The 22,418-nt window shown below is 34.6% G+C and overlaps 1 pseudogene; it reads right to left on the bottom strand.

Moving 5' to 3' along the window:
• Positions 1-16,295: 16,295 nt before the first annotated feature.
• LOC117706838 (prothymosin alpha pseudogene) lies at positions 16,296-16,846 on the bottom strand (annotated as a pseudogene).
• Positions 16,847-22,418: the final 5,572 nt, after the last annotated feature.

Here is a 22,418-nt window from a genome sequence, read left to right as displayed (position 1 = left end):
GAGTGACAAACTGCATATAAATAAAGAATTTAAAAAAAAAAAAAAAGCATAAACTCATGTAAAATGTTGGGTGTTCAGGATAATTTTTTCTCTTTTATTTTGAAATATGGTTCATAATATGATTTTAAATACATACCAATGATTGTATATTTTTGTTTTTTTATGATTTTATTTCGGCTTTTACTAACAGAAAAACTAACTCAAACTGAAAAAGTATGTTGTTTTCTGAAAATACTCAGAGTGAAGGCTCCTCAGTCATCTTGGGTCAGGTTTCTGTCTATCTTTGCTGGAGTCTCCTTGCTCATCCCTTTCAAAATCTTGGCTTATATTATCTGCCACTTACGTGGTGGTTATGAACATGCCTATCGGCCCACAGACCCAGCTTTAATCAAAAGGCAATGATATTTTCTAGAAACCACCCTCCTCAATTATTGTTTCTTAGCATTTGTACAGATATTCAAAGAGATATGCCACTGTCATATGTATCAATTTCCAAGTTTTCTGTGGAATGAGGTTTTAACAGGGAGAAATAGGATCTAAATGGATACAGAGTATTCATTACGGTAACCTAGGATCGTTTTCATGGTCTGTATTCATAAATTAGAATTTTCTCAACTTTTAAAATTACTTACAGACAGTTCTTTTTAGTCATTTTTTATAGATTTCTTGTTTCTGTTTTACAAATAGTATACAACACTAAAGCTAATGATTTCCTCCTACTTTCTTTTGCATAATCACTGTGGGGAATAAATCAAGCAGGTTTAAACCAGTAGTAAGTATGAAACACAATTTGTTTTATTTGGTCAAAGGATTCATGTTGCTGTTTGACAGCATAACCTAATGGAGCTAAAGAGAGAGCACATTGAAAACCACAACTGAACAGATCCGATTCAATTCAGCCACCTGACTTACCAAAACACATAGTTATCAAAAGATTCAAAGGGTCAGAACTTAATCTGTACAGATCACACTTTCTAAGCTGTTGCTTTCTTAACTTTCAGTTCAGTGTAGCCTCAGTTCGTCTCATTAGCACATTCTCTAATATCTCACAATCAAAAAAGAGGAGAAAGGAATCTTTAATGGACTCTAATGCAACTGGTCACTGTTGTGTTTTATAAAAAAGAGAGAGAGAAGCCAGAGATATGTTTGGTAGAGGTGCTGTATAGTGTGGGGTTCCTCTGCAGATGAAGGCTGAGGCATCCCTTCCACATGAGGTACCAGCCACCCAAAGGTATATTTAGGGCATGAGGACAGGAGTTAAAGGGGTAGTAGAGACAGAGAAAGGCAAAGAGAAGAATAGAGATATAAAATCTGACCATGAGGATGTGGAGAGCAAGGGGAAGGAGAATGGACAGAGGGGGAAGAAGGAAAGAGAGCAAGAGAAGACCGGGAGGGCAAGAGAGGAAGGGGCAAGAATCTCCTTTTACACTGAGTCAGGGTAACTGGGGGGGGAGGGGGTGTGAGCTTAGAAGGAATGCTAACAGTTACTGTGTTCATTATCATTTTACTCATAATATTTTGAAAACATTTTGAAGATCGAAAAGCAGTCTGTTGTTGCTCTGCAAAAACAACAGTTTTCTACTCTTTGCTCTAATCTCCACTTAGGTAATATTGGAATTAAAAACTCAATGATAGTATTCTCTTCCCTAGAAATCAGTCTTGGCATTCTCTGCTCTTACATAGGATGCAGTTCTTACTAAGGTCAAGGGGACTTAGTTGTCTTACTCCCAGTTATCTTTTTGTTCTTTTGTTGTTTCAATGCTACTAGTTCAACATTCTAGAAATAACCCAGGTTCCTTTATGCTCTATTGAAGTGAATTGTTCCCTGTCCCACACAAAGGCTAAGCATTTTAATGAACAGGAAGTTATATATCACAAGAAACAAACACTGTTTCAATTTGTTTGTGAGTAAATGACTGCTGAATTTATTTATGTACAAAAATCATCAATACTTAAAAGAGTTTCTAAAATTTTATAATTTTAATTGTATTTTAAAAAATTAAACACAGATAAAAATTTAGCAGTTCTAAAATCTATTCATTCCAACAAACTTTTATAAACTTAGAACAGCCATTCAGAAAAAAACGTTGTTATCTTTATGAAAATGAACTGGTAGGAAGTTCTGTCTCACTCAAACAATATCTGCAGTAACTGAGCAATCAGATATGCAGGAAATGCTCCAATCATAACCTGTCCTGCTTGTTTCCTTTTTCCGCTTGTTCATCATGTGGAGCTATTCTCTCTCTCTCTCTCTCTCTCTCTCTCTCTCTCTCTCTCTCTCTCTTGCTCTTTCTCATACACACAAAGAGAAAAACAGAGAGAGAGAAGAGAGGAGAGATAAAGGGAGAAAGAAAATCTTAAATTTTAAATAAGGATTTAAAACCAACAATAAGTTTATAAAAACAAATATAATCCAGAAAAAGTTTTGTGGGAGTTCTTATGTAAATGAACAACATTTTATGTTACTGTTTTACGAGTATTGAATGAACTAAATCTCTACTACTCTTAGGGTGTTTTTGATTTTATATATACCTATATAAGTTTATATATATGCATATATGTGTGTATATATGTACATATATATACACACATATATGTATATATATATGTACATATATATACATATACAAAACAAAACCTAAATTTCTAAACAATTATCCAGCTCACAAGAGATCTTGAGAAAAGAGTGTGATTTCATATCCCACTTAAGTAATGTTAGAGTAACATTTCCTAGCAAATGTAGGTAAAGTCAGAATTTATAAATACCTGTCTGCAGTACTAAAATAATCGCACTTACAGATAAAGTCAATAGCTATTAAATAGCACACAATGTGTAACCTACTCAATTTTTTGTATGGATTTTGTATTAGAAGTATATATGTATATGCATAATCATATATACATGTGTACTATCTGCATGAATATTTCAGGAGTGCATTGATGCTTTTAATAAACTATTGAATTATTATCTACTTTTTGGGCATCCACATTTGTAAGAAAACTTTGCTGGGTAATATGGGTATTAATGGTTTTTTTTTTTTTTTTGCTGAAAATTAATTTAAACCAGTATATATCCTTGGAAAAGTAATCAAGAACTTAGGACTCTTTTCCATTAATGTTGTAAAGTGACAGCAGATATAAGAAGCAATGAGCATTATTAGCTTAAAAAAAGATGTTTCATTATGCAATTATTGCTTGAGGAATCATTAGCATAACAAAAGCTGTATGCATCAGCTAAACATATGTCTTATTCTAAAATTTATACCCCTTCTAATAGTCAGTGATCCCTTGAGTCAACATTACCTTAGAAATATAAAGAGGACCTAAAACTAAATAATTTCTATTAGAAAATGAACATGTAAATTATCAGCTAAATTACTTGTACTTAATTAGGCATTTTGTATAATGACAGACATTCTCTTTGGGTCTTTTCATTCTCTTTGATAATGCCCTGCAATGTTATTTAAGTTCTAATTATTGTACAGGCCCTGCAGAAATGTACTGTTAATCTAAATATGCAGGCCTGAGCAACTCTGCCACTCTTGTACTCCTGAGGCACACTGCAATGCTAAATGCGTGATACAGAGGTCTGTGTATTATTCAGACTGTGGCATGATAATGTTTCTTTTTTAAAAAAAAATATTTATTTTAATTTTTGAGATTTTAATATAGCTATATTATGTGTATCTTCTCTTTCTTCCTTCCAAATTCCTCATATACCTTTCCTTAATCTCTGTCAAATTCAATGCCTCTAGTTTTAACAATTTCTTCTTATTGGAGAGAGGGGGAAAAAGAGCCTCTTGGATACCAGATTGAATGATTAATACTGTTGGTTCATTTAGGTTTTATATTTCAAATTTTTGAATTTGAAAACTGCCTTCACATTTAAATATGCATTTTCTTCGAGTTAGTGTTAAAATAACCAAGTTGCAGTTACGATAACCACATAAGAAGCAAGAACTATTAATCATACTACAATTTTCCTGAATTGCTCTAAAATTGTTACAGCAATTTTTTATAAGCAATTGTATAAAATTCACTTAGAGAGCAATGCATTTAAATCAAATAAAAGAAGGAAAATGAAAACTATTTATTTTCCAGATACTTATTTATGTCAAGTGTATGTAGGATAGAGCAATTTCAGGAAGGAAGTTTCTTGTATCAGTATGTTTACTCTCTAGTAGGTGTGTGTGTGTGTGTGTGTGTGTGTGTGTGTGTGTGTGTGTGTGAAAATATAGAAGGAGGATTGTGAGTCTACATTGATATTGGCAAGAGTGTATGAATGTTTGTGAATGGCAATGAAGAAAAGATCAGGTTTAGATTAACAAAACAATTAGATAGCTGATCATCCTAGCTCAGGCCAGATTTGAAAAACAAAACAAAACAAAACAAACAAACAAAAAAAACAGTCATATCAAAGTGGCTGAGGCAGAGTGTTTAAGTTGCCTGGAATTTACATCCATTTCACATGTAAATGAATAACACAATCCACACCAAATGCATGCATATCAATAACAATTACCAGGAAGTTAAGGAGAGATTGCATTTGCTTTGTGAAGAGGTAGAAGAATTCTTCATGATAGGAAAGTAATATCAGCTATGGGACACAAGGAATTGTGAGAGTATCTGCCTCTAAGTATGTGATAACAGTAAATAGTAGACATTTAACAAATATTATAGAGTAATTTTTTTTTAAATTTTGAAATGCATAAAGATGGTTTAAACTAACCATTGTGAAAAAGAACTTAAAAGTGTGTCAGTTAGCAGGACAGGCACTCTGTAGACACATTCAAAAGAAACATGGTAGTATAATTTTGACATTTAATGATATTTAACAATGTTTACATTGATATTTGAATGTTTCAAAATTTTAAAAACCAACTGAATTTATCTCCTTACGCAAAAAGCACAATTAATGCAAAATATGTTGACTCTCTTGGTAATCAAGAAAATTAATCATAGCAAATGTATTAGAAGTCATTTGTATGGTAATGCAGAGCAGTTCATGTATTGATATACAACGTTGTTTTCAGACAAATCAATAGGAAAAATAAAATTGTGGATGTGTCATATCACAGTTGTTGTTCACAAATTTCAAACAGAGAGAAAAAGAATAACAGAGAAATCTTTTAGAAAACTGCTCTGCAAATCAGTTTGTCATTTTTAACAACATTAAAATAGGTTCACAAGGAAATATTCCCTGCTCTGATATTGCCCATACAACAGATGGAACACTTACATGGGTTAGTGGGTAACAGGAGTTTATGACCAACTTAAAAAAGAAACACCAGGTGTTTTTGCAAATTATTACATTATTCATCAACAACACTTCACTGCCAAGAATGTTTGAAAAAAGCTTCAAAAAGCAACGAAATTGCTTGGCTATCAGTGCACAAAGTAAAAAAATAATTAATGAAAAATACATTGCAATCTGGGGATCATTTTAGAAATTTTGATTCCTAACGTTGCCCTGAAATAATTTCAAAATATTTTGTTGATTTCTTAAGGAAATCTTTTAATCAGTGAAAATAAAATAAATTACATTTCACGATTCTTTATTTGACTCATATGTTTGCCATGTTAAGGTGCATTTTCTTAAGTAAGCACAAAACAGATGTTACAGATCACTATTGTATAACTTTCTCTTGGGTTAGAAAATGGCAGACTTGTACATTGTTTAAATATACCATGGGCTATTGTTATAAAGTCTACATGACACATAATCTTCCTCATTTTAGTGTGTTGTATTTGTTGAACTAAAACATAGGTTTGAATATTTTGATTTGAAAGTATTATTGCTATTTGGTTATTATTAAAGTAATTGTCATTTCAATTCACTGAATTGCAGTATTGAATCAAGTGCCTAATTCACCTGTAATAAATGTGGAACGGGTTATCAGGAGGAAAACCACTTTGATCTGAATAAGTATTTGAGTATAATTAGGTGATGCTAGCTCACTACTCTCACTTACTCCACTTCAGATGTTTCTTGTTTTTCTTGACGTTGTACATCATTACGTTTAATTCTCTCTTCCCACTCTTTTCCTTCTCTCTCTCTCTCTCTCTCTCTCTCTCTCTCTCTCTCTCTCTTTGCTGAGACTCTCTCTTTCTTCTGCTCTCTCTTTCTTCTGCTGTGACTTTCTTCTACTACATAATGAATATTGAATGGATACTAAACAGGTAGACTGGGAAGAAACAAGACAATATCTTCAGCAAGGAATACTCTTGAGAGTTGTAAAGATGAAGTCTTGTAGGGAGAAAACCAGCATGTGTTTATATACTATTTAATTCATTTCCCCAATCACATTCAAATTATGGTTTATTTTATTTTATGGAATCTCAGAAGCTAGACATATTCCTATAAGGATAGATTAAGATGAGAGAAGAAGCAACGGCTCTTCTTTGAGTTGCTCTTTACCACATTGAGGTGTATTTGCCTTTCTGTGACAGTACTTTGAAAAAACTACACCCATTCTCTCAGGTGGTTTCACATTCTGCTTAGCTTTTCTCTTATTTCCCATGATTAATTATACTTTTATCAATCCCCCATTCTAGTTAAAAGTTCTATAAATGTACTTATTTTAAGTACATTCTGAACAATTTACTTTATTATAACACAATTTTTTTCATATCTAACCTAAGCAATTCTATAATACCAAAATGCTGTATTTTTCCAAACAAATTTACCACACATAGTGTTTTAATCACAACAGTTATTCATACATTTAGTATACTAATGCATTCCCATTAAGTTTTTAAGTGCAGTAATTTAAATTCACTCATTTTTATATAAAAAATTTTCTTGAGTTTTCCAATTTTTCATTCTATAAAGATAATATAATATATATTCTTGAACAGAGAACTGTTCAAGACTGGTTTACATAAATCTACTTTTATATTAAAACTACCTTTTGATCTCCATCATTTCATCATCCATTTAGCCCTTCCCCTTCTCATTTATTCTATAACTATGTCCCAGTTAATATTTCTGTTGCGTTGATTAAACATCATGATCCTAACAACTTGGAGAGAAAAGGTTTTGTTTGGCTTATGCATCCACATAATTGTTCATCATAACAATAATGTCAGGACAGTAACCCACACCATGTATGAACCTAGACAGCAAAATAACAATGTGATTGCCATGCCTGGGTGATGCTTACCAGCTTATTGACTGCTTGCTCCCCATGGTTTGCTTATCCTGCTTTCTCATAGAATCCAGGACCACCAACCCAAGGATGGAACTAATCACAGTAAGTTGGGTTCTCTTACATTAATCACTAAGAAAATGTTCTACAGGCTAGCTTAGAGCAGGATTTTATGGAAGCATTTTCTCAGGTGAGGCTCCCTCCTCTCCAATGACTCTAGCTTATATCAAGTTGACATAAAACTAGCTAGCACGTAATTTAATGTGTGTGTGTCTGTCTCTCTCTCTCTCTCTCTCTCTCTCTCTCTCTCTCTCTCTCTCTGTCTGTCTCTCTGTCTCTCTCTCTCTCTCTCTCTCTCTCTCTGTCTCTCTCTCTCTCTCTCTCTCTCTCTCTCTCTCTCTCTCTCTCTCTCTCTCTCTGTGTGTGCCAATAAAATAATATTTGGAATTCTGAACAAGAAAAAAGTACTTGTGTGAAGGAGGTTCTATATAAGTCTTTAACAATTGCTTGGCCCAATTAAGAACATCATAATATTTGGAGTGTTCTTAATTTTAAGCATGGTAGAACATTGTTGGTACTGATAACCTGACATATGTTTTAGCAGGTTTATATAAGGAAACTTAGCAGATTCTAATAACTAACAAAATGCATTTTAATGGCATGAGATAGAAAATGAACCTATTCATATATTTCAGGCTTTGTTACAAGCCCACTTAAAAGCTTGATCAACATTTTTTTCTGTTTTCCTATCAGCTGTTTCTTCTAAATTCTATACGTATATCAGAGCATCAGTGTTTATACTGAGCAGTAGCACCTTGCGAGTAATGCAGGATTACCATTCAGGTTAACGTGTCTTCAGCATTGACAATATCAGAAGTTGCTTTCCAGCAATTGAGTATGATATTAAATTAGGTTTTTAATTAAGTTGGTACCAAATGTCAAAATGATCTTTTATAAAACAGTTAAGAGGTTACAAACAGAGCATATATTGCTGTTCACCTGATACGATCTGCATAGTTTATTAATAGTAATGCATTATGCATGTGTGGTTTCTCTTGTTTAAATGTCTTATGTAAAGGACTGTAGTCCAAGATGTACATCAGATCTCCTAGCATTTGATGACTGGGGTTCCCTGTGTAGAAAAGTAGGCAGGCCTTCAGTGCCCCTTAAGTACTACGGTCTTTCCATGAAAGACTCTTTACTTTCTAATGTAAGAAGATGTTAAACATGATTGATTAAAAAAAAACTATTATGCATCTACTAAAGTAGGTTTTATACTAACAAAAGTAAAAATAAGTTATGATTTCATAAAAATTAAAATATGTTTTCTAGCAAAACATGTACTTCATTCAAACAAATAGATTGCCCATTAACTCAAGATTATTTTATAAACCATATTAATATTGCACATAGACAACAGATTGAATATTTTTTACTCCGTGGTTTCCTTCACATAATTCATTTCAATTTATTTCTTTCCTGAGTCTGGTTAGTTTTCCAAGACAATATGGGAGTCTCACACTTGTTTCCCCTCTCTGGAATGGGCTGATATTTTCTTCTTTGGAATTAGGTGAATACTTTTCTGCTTAACTAGTAAAAGTCTAACTGTGAAGTGTAGCAAATATACAGAAGTCAGGCTCATTAGAAATAAACTAACTTACTTTTAAAGAATCAGAATACTGAATATGGAGAATGTATCTAAAAATATATGGCCTTCATTATTGTGATATTTATTCCTGTTGCTTCGATGTCAGTGAAGCAATTAAGTTAATTGAACAGTTGTTGAGCTCAAACGGGAATTTGTTTTCACTTATTGAACTAATTACAAGTTTTTTTCTGTAACCTTCATGAAAATTGACAAAGATAATATTCACATTCTACATTAATGAGGAAGCTATCTATAGGGTACATACTGTAGGAATAATCTAGAATTAGCATCTGCTGGTTGGAGATATAGTCCTGTTCGTAGAGGACTTTCATAGCATGCATGAAATCCCAACACCATATAAGCTTGCTTTGATGGCACAACCTGTGATCCATTCACTTGCAAGCAAGCTGCAGAAGTATTAAAAATTTGAGGTTATCTCAGCTGTATAGTAGTTCAGGACCAGGATAGACACAACACTTTATTTCCAAAAACCAAAATAATAAATATCCACATCTGAATATTAACTCAAGTGTATGAAAGTAGTAGATTTCATGTTAATGAAGTTTTATATTTGTTGCTGAAATATATAACTAAAAGTGATATGCAGGAATATGGGAATTTATTATTCAAATAAAGAATTTGTTATGCATACATGAGAGCCAGGATCAAGATCCCTAGCACCCAGGTAGGTGGTGGTTGAGTATGGTGTGTCACTGGTCATCTGTAACTCCAAGAATTCAGAAGCTGGAGACTGGAGATCATTGGAGCAAGCTAAGTCACTAGCGTGTAGAATCTGCAAACTCTTGGTTTCACTGAGAACCACACATCAAATAGAAAGTGGGAATGATTGAGAAAGTGCTGTCAGCCTCAGGGGTCACATGTATATGCTTCCACATAAAGTAACTAACACACATTCAAAAACATACATATGCACACACATGAAATGTTGGTAAATTTTTAAATGCTTTAGCATAATATTTTAGTATATTATAAGTTAAGATAGTCTTCACTTTTAGCTATCAACAGAATACATACACAAATTTGGAATACTATAATTTTATTTTCAAATAAAATTTCCTTTTTACTTTTTCTATTCATTACAAATTTTCTTTATGTCTATAATATTCTATGCATTGAACTCATCTATTGAAACTACAAAGACCAAATTCCACTGTTGTAACTATTTCCAAAAAGCATCCTGTGCTTTAAAAGACATCCAGAAGTAAAATTTAGTTGAATGTCATCACATTTTGATTTGACAAATTAAACGTTTGTGAAATAGTATATGTTGCATTAATCCATTAACTTAGATTTGACTTTATTATATAACAATTAAAATAAAATAAGCCATGGAATTTGAGAGAGAATAAGAAGTTGGGGACAGGTCTGAGGGAGAAAAGGGGAGGGAAGAAATGACGTCCTTATATTTTAATATCAAAAATTAAAAAAAAGTCCAAGTCTTCATTCACCAATTCTACATATCTTTGGGTTCTGATCCCCATCAGGGCTGGACTCTGGAAGGATCACCATTAATTTAAATGCTTGACCCCACTCAGTAATGTTAGTAAAGAGGAGGTAGTAGGTTGCAATGGATAACTGCAATTCTGAAGATCACATTGGTTATTAAGGTATAATAGACATAAAAAAAAAGAGTCTTTGGATACATAGAGATCCCTTAGAGCTCTTATCTCTTTTGGAGCCATGGTATTTTTCTTCTAAGGAATTATTTTTAATTTATGTATGCATATGAGGTATGTGCACATGAGTGTGAAATCCACAGAGATCAGAGGTGTCTGATAATTCTGGACCTGGATTAGGCAGTTGTGGGCTGCTGGGTATGAGTGCTGGGATTCAAACTATGCAATAATAGTATGCACTTTTCATAGAGCCATTTCTCCAGCTCCAGTTTTAAACCGCAGTAACAAGATATAGGATCTAAAAAGGCAATTGATAAGGCAAGGATCAAAATGTTCAGACCTGAAATTATCATTTCCTAGACTGACAAATTCCCATGGCTAAACAGAAAACAACAGGGCAATCTTAGCAATAGAAGTGGAGAGCTCCAACCTTGACAGGACTTGGGCCAACTGCAACGTCAAGGCTGAAGTTTGTGTTTAGTTTATTGGTTGTCGGAAGTCTACTGGTTTTGTTTTTGTTTTAAAATCTCAAAAAACCAAACTTGAAGAAGTAGTAATATTAAGTGAACTGTGAAATTATTATTAGTTCCTATGGTGACTGGAGCTCTGTAAGGTGAAAACAGAAGTATGTATTCCAAGTTCTGTTCAATTACTTCACACAGTGCAAAATATTATGGTTAGTGTCCCAGTGTCGATCTCTGCCTGGGAGCTTTTTTTCTTGAAGACATGAAAGTTACTCTTCCTCTGAGTATAGAGAATGTGAAATTCATAACATGCTGGTAGCAGCCCAAAAAAAAATAATGACTTAGGGAATTGATGAATAAATATAGCAGCTTCTTGCACTCAGTGGAATAATTACTAGTGTAATGTTTTATCATTTGTAAGAGTATCCAGTGGAATTAAATTCTGTGTGCTATTTGCCATGGATACCTACAATGTACCTTTCAGGGCCAGTTTTTATTCTGTATCATTCTTTCACCTTGATATTCCGGACAACAGAACTCAATAGAAAATGTTTGTATTTAAGTTTTGTGTGAGGATCTACTTGTAGGAAAAAAGAAATTCCAAAGCATGTTGGTATGTCACCATTCATGTGTGTGAGTCACATGTGCATGCCTGAACATGCAGACATAGACACACACACATACACACACTCATACACACATATACACACTCGCTATACATTATGATTTCCTCACTAAAAGCTACAAGACCAAGGATAATCTATAAATTCCATATAACAACAGTGTTTGTCTGTATGAGACATAAAAGGATCTAGATATGAAGCATATAGACCTTTCTAAAGAGCTGGGTTGAGATAGAGTGTTTTGAGAGCAAGATGAATATTCATATATCTGATTTTGTGCTCAAATATGCATAATAAAGATATGTCTTTTATGTAAACTCATACAATCTTATTCTCTATCTTATAAACCTTGATTATATATTTAGTACCTAGATAAAAATTTCAAGTTTCACCCATATACCTATTATAATCAAGTCTTAAGTCAAAGTAAGATATTTATAGAAGTTCAAAAGCTATAGTGTTTGTTCGGAGGTTTCATTTTTTTTGAATGCAAACAAAAATATTTGCCACCTTAAAATATTCTGCATAGAATGTTAAAGTCAATTTAAAATTTTATTTCAGCCAGAATCTGATTAAAGTGATAGTATATGTTGTCTATTTGTCTGTTAATTATTCTTGATGTGAACTTTCATGTTGAGCAATTTTAACTTGAAATGTATATGCCTCCTTGCCTTCATTGTAATTTCTGTACAACTGATCTATCTTAGTGATTAAGAAACTCAAAAGACTATTGATATATGTTTAGACTCTGGTATATATTCCACAAATATAATGTTTGCAATGATTCTGTCAGCTGCAATTAGAACACAGGCCTGCAGGCTGGAGAGATGGATAAGAAGTTCATAAATGACTGCATTCAATACCAGCATCGCTTAAACCATGTATATGTGATTTTTTAATCTAAGTAAAAATATATTTTCTTGGCACAAAAAGGATTTATATCCATACTATAATGCTATACACATTTATATACTTATTGAGTTCAGAAATATCCTATAATAATATATTTAATATATAAGTCAATGTGCATTATCTCATAATCAGTTTAATTTTTTATTATTTAAATTCTGAGAATTTGGTGTTTTTATGTACTTAATAGTTAGATGAATTGGATATTTCTGGTTTTGTTGGAGACTCAGTTGTATCACCTGATTTTTTTTCTAGAAACTGTCTTATAAGAGTAAGTTTTGCTGAAGCAGACACGTGAGAGGGTATTTTGCTGAGAACAGACACGTAGTGTTTTTCTAGAAATTGCCTGATGAAAGGGTATGTGATGTTTTACTGGAGCATACACTTGAGAGGACCCATGATGTTTGGAAAGAATATTAGTGTAACCCAATAGACAGTGGGCAATACTCTTGCATTGGCTTGGCTTGCAACTCTTTGCTTGTAGTCTTTGAGCTTTGTTGATGCTGGTCTTTGCTGACAATATTCTTGCATTGGTTCTCCTTGCGATGCTTTGCTGGTCTTTGTTGAAGATGTTCTTGCATTGGTTCACCTTGCTTTCTTTGCTGATCTTCACTTGCCATGACATCTTGGAGAGAAATATACCAAAGAACTTCTGGGGGTATTTTGGGTGCTTCTTGCTGCTTTTGCTGACTCATGCTGGTCAGATCAGTAAAACCTCTTGTTTTTTTTTTTTTTTTTTTTTTTTTTTCCTAGATCTAGCTGTTGCTAGCGATTCATGTTTGGTGTTTCCTAGGAGTCTGGACTTGCTGCTGATGATTCCTGTTTGGTATTTTGCAAGTTAACTGAACTACTGACAACAAAGATTGGACTCACCTCAAAAGACTATTTCTAACAGGTCCACAAGTACCCTCTCCTATTAACCTTTCTACTCCCCTACCTCTTACTGGTGGTGGGCTAGAAGGGAGGTTGAAGCATTCAAGAACAATAATTAAATTAGTTTTTGAAAAAAATCTAAGTCTACAGTGGGGTCTTTATTGTTATAATGTCTGACCTAATGGTTTTAATGAATGTTTAGCATAGGATTAATCTGTCGGTAATAGACCATCCTATGTAAAAGTGTTGTTCTCCATGACCACAGAAAACTTTTTAGATGAGTTTTGTGATTTTTTTAACACTAGTGTAGCTTTTATGTGCTTGCCCCAGAAACTCTAAGAGTGGTACACCCAGCATATCTGGTATTGGAAACTTGAAGAAGAGAAAGGAACTCAGTGCCTGAGGAACAAAAGAGCAACAAGGAATGCTCCAGATTTAGAGACTTGTTTGTTGTTCTCATTCCTTTTTTTTTTATTCCTCGAAAAGATCAACCTGAGTGCTGAAAACCCCTCATTAAATTGTACTACTGGCCCCAGATTTGATCTGTGAAAATATATCTGATTTTATTTTAGAAACAGAATTCTGGACTTTATTTTTGTTCTTTTCCTTTACACATTATTCACATTTGTCTGACTTCATTTTCTTCCTGTATTATTATTTTTTTATCAAATAAAAATAGATGAAATGCCCAACAGTGGGGAGAGGGAACTTGTAAAGTCCACCTCTAGTAGAAATACAGGGCATCAAGTGGAGGGATGGGGTTGCCATCCTATAGTCAAAAAAAATCTGACCCAAAATTGTTCCTGTCTAAAAGAACTGCAGGGACAAAAATGGAGAACAGACTGAGAAAAAGGTGATCTGGTGACCAGACCAACTTGGGATCCATCTCAAGGGGAGACTCTAAGACTGACACTGTTATTGTTGCTATGATGTTCTTACAGAGAATAGCCTAGTATGAATGTCTGAGATAGAAGCAGATACTTACACCCAATCAAGTAACTGAAGTCAGGGATCTCTGTGGTCAAATTACGGAAAGGAAGGAAGAAGCTGAGAATGAAGTGACCCCAAAAAGAAGACCAGCAGTTTCAACTAATCTGAACCCCTGAGATCTCTCAGACACTGAGCCACCAACCAGTCAGCTTACAGGAGCTGGCCTGAACCCTCCTTCACATATACAGGAGAAGATTGCCTGTTCTGGCCTCAGTGGGAGGAGATGTGCCCAACCCTTAAGAGAGTTGAGGCCTCAGGAAGTGGGGAGTTCTGGTAGGGATGGTGTGGGTTGGAGACATCCTCTTGGACACAGAGCAGAAAAAGTATGTGCTGAAAAACTGTGAGAGGTCTAACTGGGAGTAGGGTAGCAATTAGACTGTAAGAAAATAAAAGTAATAGAAAAAAAAGAATAAAGTATGTAATCATATTCATCCTGTTTATTTATTTTAAAGGCTTTGTACCACTTCAAAACTAGTTATTTGTAAAATCTCTATCATCATTGGAATTATTTCTTAACATATTTGCATTACTGTTCGTTAGAAAGATCTTTCAAGTCACCAGTGTAATGTACCTTAATACTAATTATACTGTGAAAAATGCAAGAAATTTATTTACTTTGATTTGCACATACCTGATGGTACACAACCAGTTAGAGCATTGATGTTAGCATTATTTCCAATAACTTCAGAAAGCTCCCATCACATACTTTGTTTTCTGTTCTTCCCATAAGTTTTAATTAGACTGATCAAAGCTGCTTCACACATTGTAAGTTAGAACAGAAAAAAAAAGAATCAGCATGATTTTTTTTTTTTTTACAAAAACAAGGATAAAATGATCCATACTAGAAGAAGGAAAAAAAAATCTCAAAAAGGCAATTTAGATTAAAAATAATTTTAATGAAATTTATCTGAGACATGCAAATATATTTTTGAACAAGTGTGATGAAAACATGCCGAGAAGCAGTTCCTAGTCACAGTGAGGAACTTGCAGTACAATAGTCAGTGAGACAAAACTGAGATTTGATCCTGTAGTTTACAGTGAAGAACTTTCTTTCACATAAACAAGACTAGAGAGCTTTTGGAAAGTACTAGGCAATTTCTAGAAAAGCACTCATTTCACGGGACCATTTGTCCCAGTGTCTCTGTCTCACATCTGGGACAAATAATAAACAATAACATCAATAAACACATCACAATCAATGCTTTTTTAAAAATATAATTTTTCTAACTAATGATTTCAAAACCCAAAGTTAATGGATATTTTAGAAACATTTAACAACCATACTTGTATTAACAATAAGAAAGGATAAAGGGGCAGCAAGCTATCTTAGCTTGTAACACTTTGCAAGCAAGCTAGCACACTCAGGTTTATCCATTGATCCCAAATAGTATGAAGTAACTAACTGCAGCATACTGTCCATCTGAGGCCTCCACACACATTCATTCACAATAAATTCCTCATAAATAAAAAATTTTAGCCATATGTGTTACTTAGGTTTATACTGCTGTGAAAAGACACAGTGTCCAAGGCAACTTTTTTGTTTTTTATAACAACTCAGCAAAATAAAATTTCTGTTTATTGTTGGGCATTGTTTTACACATACATCAAACAGGCCTAAATAAATAAATAAACAAACAACAACTTCATAGACAAAAAAAAAGGGAAAAAAAAAAACTTTGGCTTTGGCTTTTTTAACCATCTCATACAAACCAACTACTTATAATACAGCTAGGTACATACACAAAAAAAGTTACTGGAATGCTCGGAATAAAATTGTTTTTGTTGTGGTTGTTGTTTTTGTTTTTTAACAAGGTTTTTTCCTCCTTTCAGATTATAATGAACATGATCACACCACAAGTAAAGTCTGAAGTAAGACAGAAAATGTTCTGAAGGCTGCTTTGGTCACCCATTATCAATTAAAAATGGCTGGCTCCCTAAAAATATGTACAAAAAATATAAACTATAAATAACAAATACAAACAATTTTTCCTTTTAAAGTATTTTTAAGAAAAAAGAAGCAGGGCCTGGGAAGTTCTGGTTCTTTTTTCCTTCCATGTTGCCAAATCATGTTGTGGTTTCTGCACGTCATCTATGGATGGCATTGCCCACTGTGGGTGGGGCCTGCTTCTCTGCTCAAAGATGACCTTGTTTAAATTCTGAGACCGGAAGTGGAAGGTGAATAGGTCACAGTGCATAAGGTTAGCTTTTCCTTTTGCTGTCCAGTCATCCTCCTCAGTCTTCTGCTTCTTAGTGTCAACATCATCGTCCTCTTTATCCTCAGCTACCTGCTTGCCCATAGGAGCCTCAGCTTCCTCATCTTCATCTCAGTCATCTTCCTCAGTTACCTTCTTCTTCTTCCTCCTCTTCCTCTCCACTGTCTTCCTCTTCTTCATATACTTCATTGTCAGCCTCCTGCTCCCCATTTTTCCTCATTTTGAGCGTTCCCATTGGCAGGTGCCTCTCTTCCATTCTCTGCCTCCTCCACAAATTCCTTCTTCTCCTTCAAGTCCTTGGTGGTGATCTGGGAGCTGGTGTCCACTGCTGTGTCTGACATGGTGAGGCATGCCGGTGGTCCACTGCAGCGAGTGAGGAATTAGTGGAGTTCGAGGACTCTGGTGAGAAAGCTGCCAGAGTCCTCTTGTCAGGAGGTGGTGGGCAGTGAAGGTGGATTGCAGTGAGCACCAGAGCAAGACCTGGGAACAATGGAAAGATGGCTTTTTGGATCAGCCAGTTGGCAAAGCAACTCTTATAAAGGATAACATTTAATTGAGACTGGCTTATAGGTTCAGAGGTTCAGTCCAGTATCATCAAGGTTGGCATGATGCAAGAGGAGCTGAGAGTTCTACATATTCATCTGAAGGCTGCTAGGAGAAGACTGGCTTCCAGGCAGCTAGGACAAGGCCAATGCCCACAGTGATACACCTCATCCAACAAGGCCACAACTTCAAATAGTATCATTTCCTGACCAAGTATATACAAAGCATCATACTCTGTGAGCAAAAATTAAAAAGACAATTGAAAACATTTAATTTAAAAATGAATATGACTCCAAGGTAGTACTAAAAATTTGCTATTAATCTTCCACTTTAGTTGATTAAAGGATATTTTTGTAATCTTCTTGTGAATTAATTAGTTTAGAAATGAGATAAAATAATTTATTTGTTTTACTTCCAATTGGATGTTGTTTCTCACTTAAAACAGGAAAGAAGGAAATGATGGTTGGGTGTCTATTTGTTTAGAAACAAAACTCATGTGAAGATTTAATTGTGAAAATGCTAATATATTATAAAGCACTAAAAAAATAGAGACTTGAAGTCTACACTTGTTCTCTGACACAAATTAAAAAAATATCTTTGTAACAAGAATGAGAGGAGCATGTGAGGTTTTTTTTTATTCGTTTGTTAGGTTGTTTGGTTTGTTTGGTTCTTGTTGTTATTATTTATTTTTTCCTAACAATTGGTGTTTGGCACAGTTTCTAAAACCCTATTAACTTCCTGATTAATGAGGTTAAAATGAATAATGTATACATTACTTTTTGTGGATTGAACAGGATTTTGCTAAAAGCAGACTTCCTGTGTACCTTGGTGTATTTAAGAGGAAAAATACAGCAATAAGAACAAAGCTTGATTAGAACATTGGAGATTGCAACCCTGTACTATCATCTGGATAGAGGTGGTCCTGATTAAATTCATAATTTTTCACATCTTAAAGATTACAGCTTCTATAAACATCTCAAAATGCTACCATGAGAACTTGTGGGTTCCTCTATACACCAATATGTTCCCAGGTTGGAGAACTCCACCAATGCAGTTAGATGTTTGAGATCATTTAGAACATTATTTTCCCCTTAACCTTGATGATTTTGCATAATTGTGTAATAACTTCTACTATATGCTAATAAATTATCTTCCCTAGTTTATAATAAATAATCTGATATATGTTTATGAGGCCTTGACATCTGACACCAAAAATTGGAGTCTGAACTGAGGCCCAGCCTTCCTTCTGCATGATCTGTAGTAGCTTGAGTGACTAGTGTCAGAATCATTCTTAAGTTATTTCACTCCTAGCTGGCATACTGGTGTAGAAAACCCACACACATTGTGTTTTAAATAGTACAAATATAAAAATACTGTTTTTTACAGATTCTTCTTTTTTGAGTTTCAGATCATCTAGTTTTCTCCTTTTGAAAGCAGTATTATAATGTATTTTATGGGAGTATTTAAAAATAAAATATTATTATCTTAGTAAAGACATAAATATCTCAAAGGTAATAATAGTTCCTTTAGAAAGGATAGTGGGGGAAATAGGGAAAAGTCAGTCCAAGTGGAAGGCCATTCCTCTCAAGAGGGAGAACTGTTGGCTATCTTTTTGCTTATATGTTTAAAGATCTTGAAAAAATAAAACACCCTTTCATGTTAAAAGTATTGGAGAGATCAAGAATTCAAGGCCTATACCTAAACATAATAAAAGCAATTTACTGCAAACCAACAGCCATTATCAAATTAAATGAAATTATACTTTGAAGCAATTCTACTAAAATCAGGGACAAGACAAGGATGCCCATTCTCCCCATATCTAGTCTGTGGGGAGCCGACAGAAGGCGGCTATCATCCTTGTAGCCATCTTGAGCCATATACTCTGACAAGAGATTTGATTACATCAGCCTACAATAGCTGAGCACACTCTGATAACATCTTGCTTTAGATACCCAGGATCTTCCCTTGGGTGTGTGAGATTAAACGTGTGTGACTTAAGGGCATGACTTAGAGATCAGATTTAGAGACAAGACCTAAGGGCATGATTAAAGGTGTGACTTAGAGTTGTGGCTTAGAAGTGAGACATATAAAACTCGAGAAGCAGACAGGAGAGTTCAGAACAATTTGGAGTAACAGAGATTCAGACACTAGGAGTAGGAATAGACATTAGACACTTGGAAGAGAACAACTTATAGTACAACTTTAACTAGGAATTAGGTTAGACGCTTGCAACAGAGAATTAAGCACTTGGCACTTAGAGAAAGAACTTGGAACTTGGAGGCACTAGGAACTAAGAACTAGGGACTAGGAACTAGGGACTTGGAGAGAAGAAGAGAGACTGAAGAATAAATGGGATTGTATCGTACTCTGTCTGGTCTCCATTCTTCGAGTCCTTCCTCACTCTCACTCTTGCTGAACTCTGACCCGTGGACTGGAGCTGCTTGGGGCAGTGTGCGCTAACAAGTTAGTCCCCAAGGCTTTTGGCAGTGAGGGTTCCGACATTGAAAGGATGGTCCGAGACAAGAATCAAGCCTCACTAATAGAATAAAAGAAATGGAAGTGAAAATCTGACATTGAAAATAAAACAGAAGAGAAATCAAAGAAAATTTAAAAAGAGGAATAGTTGAAATTTATCAGGAAATTTGGAAGAGTATAAAAGGATCAAATCTATGAATAATGTTAGTGAAAGACAGAAAATATTTTTAACAAAATTATAGAGGAAAAATTTTATAACTTAAAGAAGTAGATACTTATCAAGGTATAACAAGTATACAGAGAAATCTGAGTGGCCTGTGTGGTCCCCAGAGCACCATTGTCTTGCTCTTACCTTGCTTCTTGGTCTGGAAGAGCTTTGCAGGACCCCAGGAGTATACTGATGTCCCATGGAAACCTTCTGAGTGACATCAAAATTAACCTGCTTGAAACACTGCTTGAACACCCATGAAAGTTGGATCCTTCAACTATTCCAGCTGGTCTGCCTAGCATAACCTGTGGATTTGTATCCTCCCAACAACCCAACTGGGTCTGACTGGGACACAGCCAGCAAGGAAGAGTCTACTTAAGGCACAGCTAACAGAAAAGAGTATCTTGAACACTGCTGTCTTGCCCATTCCCCCTAACTCCCACCTTCTCAAGAAGACCTGCTGCCATCAGAATCATCCAGCCAACACCAGAGAAAACTAGATTCTGAAAGGCCAGGCTCAGAACACAATCAACAAGCCCCAGGGTAATATGGCACCACCAGAGCCTAGCAATGATGTTACAGCAAACCCTGGATATCCTAATGAAACTGAAGCACAAAAAGAAGATCTTAAATACAATCATATAAAGATAATAGAGGCCTTTAAAAAAGATATGAATAAATTCCTTAGGGAAATACAGAAAATATATTCAAACATAAAAAAATACACAAATAAATATAAATGCAGGAAAATACAATCAAACTGATGAAATATATGAATAAAACTTTTAAGACCTGAAAGGGGAAATGAATCAATAAAAAAAAACACAAACTGATGCAATTATGGAAATGAAATACCTAGGAAAAAATAGGAATTACAGACATAAGCACCAAAAATGTACAAACATTAAAGAGAGAATCTCACATATAGACAATAAAGTAGAAGAAGTCAATATATCAATATACCAATAAATAAGCAAAATCTTTGTTATAACACAAAACATACTGATAATTTGGGAATCTATGAAAACACCAAACTTAAGAATAATAGGAATATAAGAAGAAGATTACTAGGTCCAAGGACCAGAAAACATCTTCAAACAAAAAAAAATCATAGAAGAAAATTTTCCTTATCTAAAGAAAGATATGCCCAAAAAGTCATGTTAAAAAAGCTGAAATCGTAATCTAATACCTAATAAAATAGACTTCAAAACAAAAGTAATCAAAAGAGCCAGGGAAGGACACGTAGAACTCCTCAAGGAAATAACCACCAAGAAGACATCTCAATTTTGAATTTCTATGCTCCAAAAGCAAGGGAATCCACATTTATAAGAGAAACATTACTAAAGCTTAATTCACACATCAAACCCCACACACTAGCAGTAGGAAACCTCAACACCCCTTTCTTACCAATGAACAGATCATCATTTAGAAACTGAAGAGGAATCAAGAAACTAACAGAACTTATGATTCAAATGGACCTAACAGTTGATTATAGAACATTTAACCTAAACACAAAATAGTATACCTTTTTCTTAACACCTCACAGAAACTTCTTCAAAAATTACCGTTTAATCTATCATAAAGCAAACCTCAACAGATACAAGAAGATTGAAATAACTCCTTGCATCTTATAGGTCATTATGGATTAAATCTTGACTTTTTAACAATAAAAACAACAGAAAGCCTACACATTAATAGAAACTAAACCACTCTCCACTCCACTCAACCATGGGGTCAGGGAGAACAAAAGGAAAGAAAGGAAATACTTTCTAGAATTCAATGAAAGTGAAAGTGAGTATAGAACATAGCCAAACTTATGGGACAGTATAAAATCAGTGCTAAGAGGAAAGTTCATAGCACTAAGTGCCCTCACAAAGAAATTGGAGTTTCCATACTAAAGAATTAAAAGTACATCTGAAGATACTAGAAGAAAAAGGATGCAAACACAATGAGAAGGAGTAGACCAGGAAGGAAACAATCAAACTCAATGGAATACTACTAAACTATTAAGAACAGGACAACATGAGTTTTATGGGCATATGGATGGAACTAGAAAATATCTTCCTGAGTGAGATAAGTCAGACCCAAAAGGAGATGCATGGTATGTACTCACTAATAAGCAGCCAAAAAAGTATGGAATACCCAGGATAGAATCCACAGAACACAAGAAGTTTAAACAAGCCAAAGGGCACAAATGAGGATGCCTCAATTTCTTTTGGGAGGAAGAAGAAAGAAATTAGGGGGCTGGAGATGGGGAAACAGAGGCAGGAAGGTACTTGAGTGTGAGATGGGAGACAGAGAGGGGAAAAGGGAAACATGATCATGTATTAGTGGAGTAAGGGTGGCAGGAGTGAAGCACAAAGAGCTACCAGAATGAATGGAAACAGGCAAGCTCAGGAGGTTGGAGGACCCTCTAGAATGTACCAGAGATGTGGAAGGTGAGAAACTTTTGGGACTCAAAGAGAGTGATCTTAGATCAACTGCACAACAATGGAGAGAGGGAACTTGTAGAGTCCACCTCCGGCAGAGAGGGCATCAAGTGGAGTGATACCCTCTTAGCCAAACTAACTAAATGGCAGAGAAACTGTATCCACAACAACAAAATCAGAAATGTAAAGGAAGAGATAACAATGGACACTGAGGAAATTCAGTGAATCACTATGTCTTATTTCAAAAACCTGTACTTC

Source organism: Arvicanthis niloticus, chromosome 4 (genome assembly GCF_011762505.2).
Source record: "Arvicanthis niloticus isolate mArvNil1 chromosome 4, mArvNil1.pat.X, whole genome shotgun sequence".
In the NCBI taxonomy this organism is placed as follows: Eukaryota; Metazoa; Chordata; class Mammalia; order Rodentia; family Muridae; genus Arvicanthis; species Arvicanthis niloticus.
Note: the sequence above shows the minus strand (reverse complement) of the source record. Positions and strands in the feature narration are given on the sequence as shown.